The following is a 6,126-nucleotide window of genomic DNA, read 5'->3' as shown; positions in this document are numbered from 1 at the left end:
AGTATGACCAGGGTGTCTACAGAGATTCAGGGATGAATTTACTACCTTTTTACTACCTTCACAATATTTTTTACTACCAGCACGACTTTATGCTACAACTGTAGCGGCGTAAAGTGTGACCTACCTGTGCCCCAATTATTTTTTCTGTGCTCTTTTTTTTTTAAACTTAGGGGTATGAGTGCTCCTGGGGGGGCAGCATAGAGCCCTGACCATAGGAGTTGAATTTATCAAGAGGTCACAACAGGCCTTGGTCCATAGGTTTTACTCAATGTCAAAAAGTTAAAAACAATTGCATAACAATTACAAGATTTACACTTAAAAAAATAACTTAATTTAAGTTAAACACTGGGCACACCAACTGGCCAACACACACACACACACACACACACAGAGAGAGAGAGAGAGAGAGAGAGAGAGAGCGAGCAAACTTTAAGTGTAAGTCTGGTGTAAATTGACCCATAGTCCTGTTGTATAAGCTCACCACATGCAGCACATAGCTTGAACAGGACTATGGGTCAATTTACAGCACAGACTTAAACTTTAAACAACCAATGAAATTAACAAAACATACAAGTTGCTCATTATCATTACAGTTAAAGCAGGGTCACAAGTTCCTTAGCTCTGTGGCCTTTTCTTCAATAATTTTCTCCACTTGGAGAAGTTCTGTTTTCTTGTCCTTCTGTCGTCTTCGAAGCGTGTTGGACTTCGTAATCAGCTCGGCCATTTTTGTTCCTCTCTTTCCTTCTGCCATTTCAGCACACTGATCAGCATCCTTTTCTAGTTACTGGCACACACTACTGAGAACCTGCCGCTGGTTCCGGAGATCCTCCAACTCCTTCTCTGCGGTTTTCCTCCTCAGCTCTTGTATGGCACTCTCCTTTTTTTCTCCGTTCACTATCAATGTGGATCCTGTATTGTGACCCCGCTGAAACAGCAGAGGCCAGTAGCTCCTTGGTCAGAGGAACCTTCAGGACGCCACCGCAGATCGCCACCTTATTGCAGATTAAGCGAAGGGCTTCAAGAGATTAGTCGCGTAGGTTGCAGGTTTCTACCTCCTTATTAACTGAGAAGCCTCTCTCCACTGTGGCTTGTGAAGAGCACTGAGCTGCTGTTTTGATACTCGGTCAATATTGTGCCAAATTGTCTCGTTATTTTTCCTACTGACAGCTCTCGGTAACCTCGATCAACAGGGCTATGCTTTAAAAACGGCCGGAGTTCTCCTTTTAAGCAGTGGCTCTCAACCTGGGGGCATGGAGGTCTTGTCTAAATTACAAATTGATCATTGATACTTTCACACTTCTGAGAGTAAAAAGGCAGAAAACCACAAATGAAATTCCTAGCACAAGACCTATAACAATTTCAATAACCTATCCACTACTACTACTGTCCCTATACAATATTTCCTTACCAGCTGCAATGCCACCTGCCAGCTGCTGTCCCTGGATGAAAGTCTGTACTAATGCCTTCATCTGCTGGATGCACCACTCTGGATCTTTGACCATCCTTGTGGGATCCAAGCAGGTAATCTGCCTTACAATGGGGAATTTCAATGGAGACATTTCCTGCAGTTTCTTTATCATCCTAATAAGACACTGCAAACACTCGTTTCTCAGGCTGAGAACAGAGAGTTCCCCTATCTTGCTTCCTGGTTTGCCTAGGAGTTCCTATTGAGGAACATTAAGGAACATTCATGTCAATGGAGGTAAATGTCTGCATAATATTAATGATGATACTGAACAAATTGTATTTGCTAGTTGGTTTGTGCAGGCATCAACATTCACAAATTCACCTCACAAAACAAATAAACAATAAAATTACCTTGATGTCAGATTCAGCCCCCAAGCCTATGTCCACCCTTTTAAGGGAGACCCAATTCTTCTCCTCAGAAACGTCCAACTTGATCAGCTGCAGGGGGGTTTGGTCCTTTAGGATCTCCCTTTTTATGAACTGTCGCAGTAAACTCTGATGATGACAACAGACAGATAGTTACCGAGCCATTCCATCAATTAATACATGTTTACATTCAAGTGAATTAATCAAAATCTTTACAGTGATACTTACCAACAGAAGCTCAGTCAAATCTTTTGCCAAAAAAGGCAACACTGGCTCGTCTGTTTGGTATCTCTGAGAATTGAAGCTTTGGGATTAAGAGTGGATCCCCTTGTGCTGCCAGGATGGCGTCATAAGAGGCTGTGTTCGCTTTTTGGACCTTCTTATCCTCAGCAGCTTTGACATACTTCTGAACCATGGGCCAGACTTCCAGGACTCTCTCTGCCAATGGCACATTTTCTACCCATCTGTGGCTGCAGAAAGAGAGGGGAAGCGGGACGACCTGGTGATGTTGGTGTAGTCCTCTCTCCATGCAGGAACGTTGTGGAAGAGGAAATGGAGCGCGCACAGGAGTTTGTCAGTTTGCCAGGCTGTAAAGCCTGCCTTCATGGCATTGTGGAGAGTGTGAAGTCCACAGCTCCCAACCATCAGGACTTGAGCACCTCCATGCAGCTCAGCATGCTCCTTTTGAAGGAGATCCAAGAGTTTGAAGTTGACATTGGGGCCATCCATTCCTACTGAGAGAAGCTGCCTCGTGTTGAGTTGTGCAACACATTCCTGTGAATTATCACACAGAAGAAAGTTTGTTTAAATAACATTTATTGCTTAAGTAAACCACATTCAATATAAAGACATACAGTAATATTGTATATGCTTCAAATGACACATTATTATTCTAAAGTAAAACATGAGTCAGGTGCCTATGGTCAGAACTGCTTTGCCAAAGTTAGATTATTGGTTCTCCAAATGTGGCTCACTATAAACAAAATCCACACAGTATAATATAGGTTTGGCTTTATGGGAGCCATGCTCAACCTTCAGATTAAGCATAACAGGCTTTAGGCCTTAACGTTTTAATTATATACATTTTTCCAGTATTATGTTACAGAAATTTAACAGTTTGCATTCATTTTTATTAAGCATATCTTTGAATGGTCATGCAACACTCACTCATTTTCCATTCATTTTCAATTGGGTTTTAAAAGGAGGTTATCAATGCAAAGACTATGGAAATAATAATCATATGTATGCAAAGACTATGGAAAACCTGTGGGTTACAGTTAATACCATAGTACCAAATATCCCCTTTGTAACCAATACATATAGGAAAATAAACTTACTTTGATGTGCTGCAACAGGTCGTTAGCTCGTCCATGTCCCAGGAATTGTGAGCCAAAATACAGAGACTGTACACAACCATCCCCCAAAAAATGAATGTGTATGTCCATCTGCTTTTTCTTTGAAGATTCGTTAAGGCTCTCGTCAAACATGAGGACGTACGGTCAAGCATGGTTAATAGCTTCAACCAGTTGCTTCTTGAAATAGGGGCCGATGCCAAATTTGATGATATAGCCGGTCTTGTTGTTGGCCAAAGCGAACGATTTGGCGATTTGGGAGTCCGGGAACATCTTGCTAAACAGCTCTCCCATGCCATCATTCGACCTAAACGAGTGGTGTTTTACTGCTAAATCCAAACACCACAGTACCTCGGCCTGCAGAGTAGCGGTGGTAGTGCAGAACGTCTGAATCCTGGCTGTAGGATTATTGGCAGTGGATTGCCCAGGAGCAGGGGAGGTTGAGAGAGCAATGGAGGTTGAGGACGAGAGCGTAGATGTAGCCGTAGTAGCCGATGTAGCACTGCTAGCACTAGTGCCGGTGCAAAATAGTGACAGCGGTAGCTGCGAGTTACGACCCCGCATCCTTGCTTGGTGGCTAGTCGACTCCATGTGCGATTTAACCACCTTCGCCCCCATCCACGTAATATGTATAGTCTTCTTACAGACGTTGCAGTGAGCCTCTCGGTTGTTGCCAAATACTGTCCGAAGCCAGTCTTTAAATGCTGATTCCTCCATACAGAGGTCAGAAAACTTGAGCGGTAAACTAACGAACTCGCACAGATGTTTTGGCTGTGAGCCAGCCAGGTACCCAGATTCAACGCGCACATGACCAATGCACGTACATCATTCCATTGATAATATTCCTATCACTCAGGTCGTACTCGCAACATAGAAATAAATTCACGAAAGTTTAATAATTTAATTGCCTGCAGGTAAGTTACACAAATTGAAAAACGCATAGGTCCAGTTAGATGGAGGCTCAAAAATGTACTACCTCGTCAGATGACGTTTACTACTTTTTACTACTTTTTCTGGCCTTAATTTGGCTTAATTAAATTTACTACCTTTCACTACATTTTACAACCCCGCGGCCACCCTGATGACCAAAGATAAGTTCTGCTGGGCTAGACCCTAAGGATTCCTGCACCGACTCACGAGCCGCGAAGAGGACAATAAGAATACCTTCATCCCAGCTTTTGTCAACCTCCGAACAATACTCACGCAGCATTGATTTCAGAGTTTGGTGCCACTGCTCCAGTGCGCCCTGTGCTTCCGGATGATATGCACTGGAGACAACATGTTCTACATCTAGAGATTTTTGAAGAGATTGGATTGAAAATTTGTGCCCTGACCTGTCTGTATAATTTTTGGCAAGCCGGAGGTGGTGAAAACTTAACTAAAGCTCTAACAACGGAACTAGCTGTGATTTTGCGCAGTGGCACTGCTTCAGGAAAATGAGTGGCAGTGTACACAATGGTGAGTAAATATTGGTTTCCGGACTTTGTTCTGGGTAGTGGACCAACACAGTCTATTATGACTTGCTCAAATGGCTCTCCGATGGTGGGTATTGGACACAACGGAGCCGGCAGAATGATCTGATTAGGTTTGCCTGCCAACGGACAAATGTGACAATGTTCAGTAACATCAGACTTTAAACCTGGCCAGAAAAAGTGTTTATAAACGCGATTGTAGGTTTTGTTAACACCTAAATGACCATAATTAACACCTGCTTGCGTTACCGGGGCTGTTCCTGTCCCTCCTGTGGTGTTGGCGGCCGCTGCTCCGTGTTCCCCGGTGGCGTTGACGACTCTTCTTGACCCTCCTGTGGTGTCGGCGGCCGCTGCTCCGTGTTCCCCGGCGGCATCGATGACTGTTCCCGTCTTTCCTGTGGTGTCTATGGCCGCTGCTTCGTGTTCTCCAGCAGCGTCGACGACGGCTACTGGTGTGACGTCACCACCTCTCCTGGCTCCAGCCATGACATCACCCCCGCTCGTGGTTCCTGCCAGGGTGCCACCCCCATTGATTCTTGCCCTGACTCAGCCCACGTGGCACTTGGTGTCATTGACTCCTGCTGGGGTGCCGCCTCCGGTGGTCTCTGCCTCTGTGCCGCCTCTGATGGCCCCTGACTCTTTGCCGCCTCTGGTGGTTCCTGACTCTTTGCCACCTCCGGTGGCCCCTGACTCTGTGCCGCCTCCAGTGGGCCTTGACTCTGTGCCGCCTCCAGTGGTCCCTGACTTTGTGCCGCCTCCTGTGGTCCGGCCGATCTCTGTTCCTCGTGTCCGGACGGTGGTCCAGCTGACTACTGCCCCTGGTACCAAGTCGGCTCCTGGTCACCCTCCAGAGGGGCGACGCCATCCTCCGGCTCGACCTCCGGAGAGACCACGTCTTCGTCGCTGTCCTCCTGTTCACCCTCCAGAGGGGCGACGCCATCCTCCGGCTCGACCTCCGGAGAGACCACGTCTTCGTCGCTGTCCTCCTGTTCACCCTCCAGAGGGGCGACGCCCTCCTCCAGCTTGACCTCCGTAGAGACCCTGTCTTCTCCGACGCCCTCCAGAACGGCTCCGTCCGTTTGCCTGATCTCCGGGTCGCCCCACTGAACTGCCCAGCCTGTCCATAAGGCCTCCGAGCCGTCCCCCTGAGTTGCCATGTGTTGCCCCTGAGCATCGGAAGATGCTGTCCACTGGCCCCTGGATCCCTCCTCCCGCCCGAGTTAGTGTTCTGTTTTAGGGTCGTCTGGAATCCGACCCTTAAGGGGGGGGTTCTGTCATGGTTTGCTATGGCAGACACTTTTTGTTAGTTTTGTTTTGGAGTTTTTGTCACTTCCTGTTTTATTTTGTAATAAGGTTTCCTTGTGTGTCTCAGTGTTTCGCTTCCTGTCTTGTTTCTGTGTAGTGATTGTCTGCCCCGCTCTAATGTGTTTCACCTGTGTGAAATCGCCTTGCCTCCTGTGTCTATATAG

The sequence above is a fragment of the Seriola aureovittata genome, chromosome 13 (genome assembly GCF_021018895.1).
Source record: "Seriola aureovittata isolate HTS-2021-v1 ecotype China chromosome 13, ASM2101889v1, whole genome shotgun sequence".
NCBI classification, from domain to species: domain Eukaryota; kingdom Metazoa; phylum Chordata; class Actinopteri; order Carangiformes; family Carangidae; genus Seriola; species Seriola aureovittata.
Note: the sequence above shows the minus strand (reverse complement) of the source record.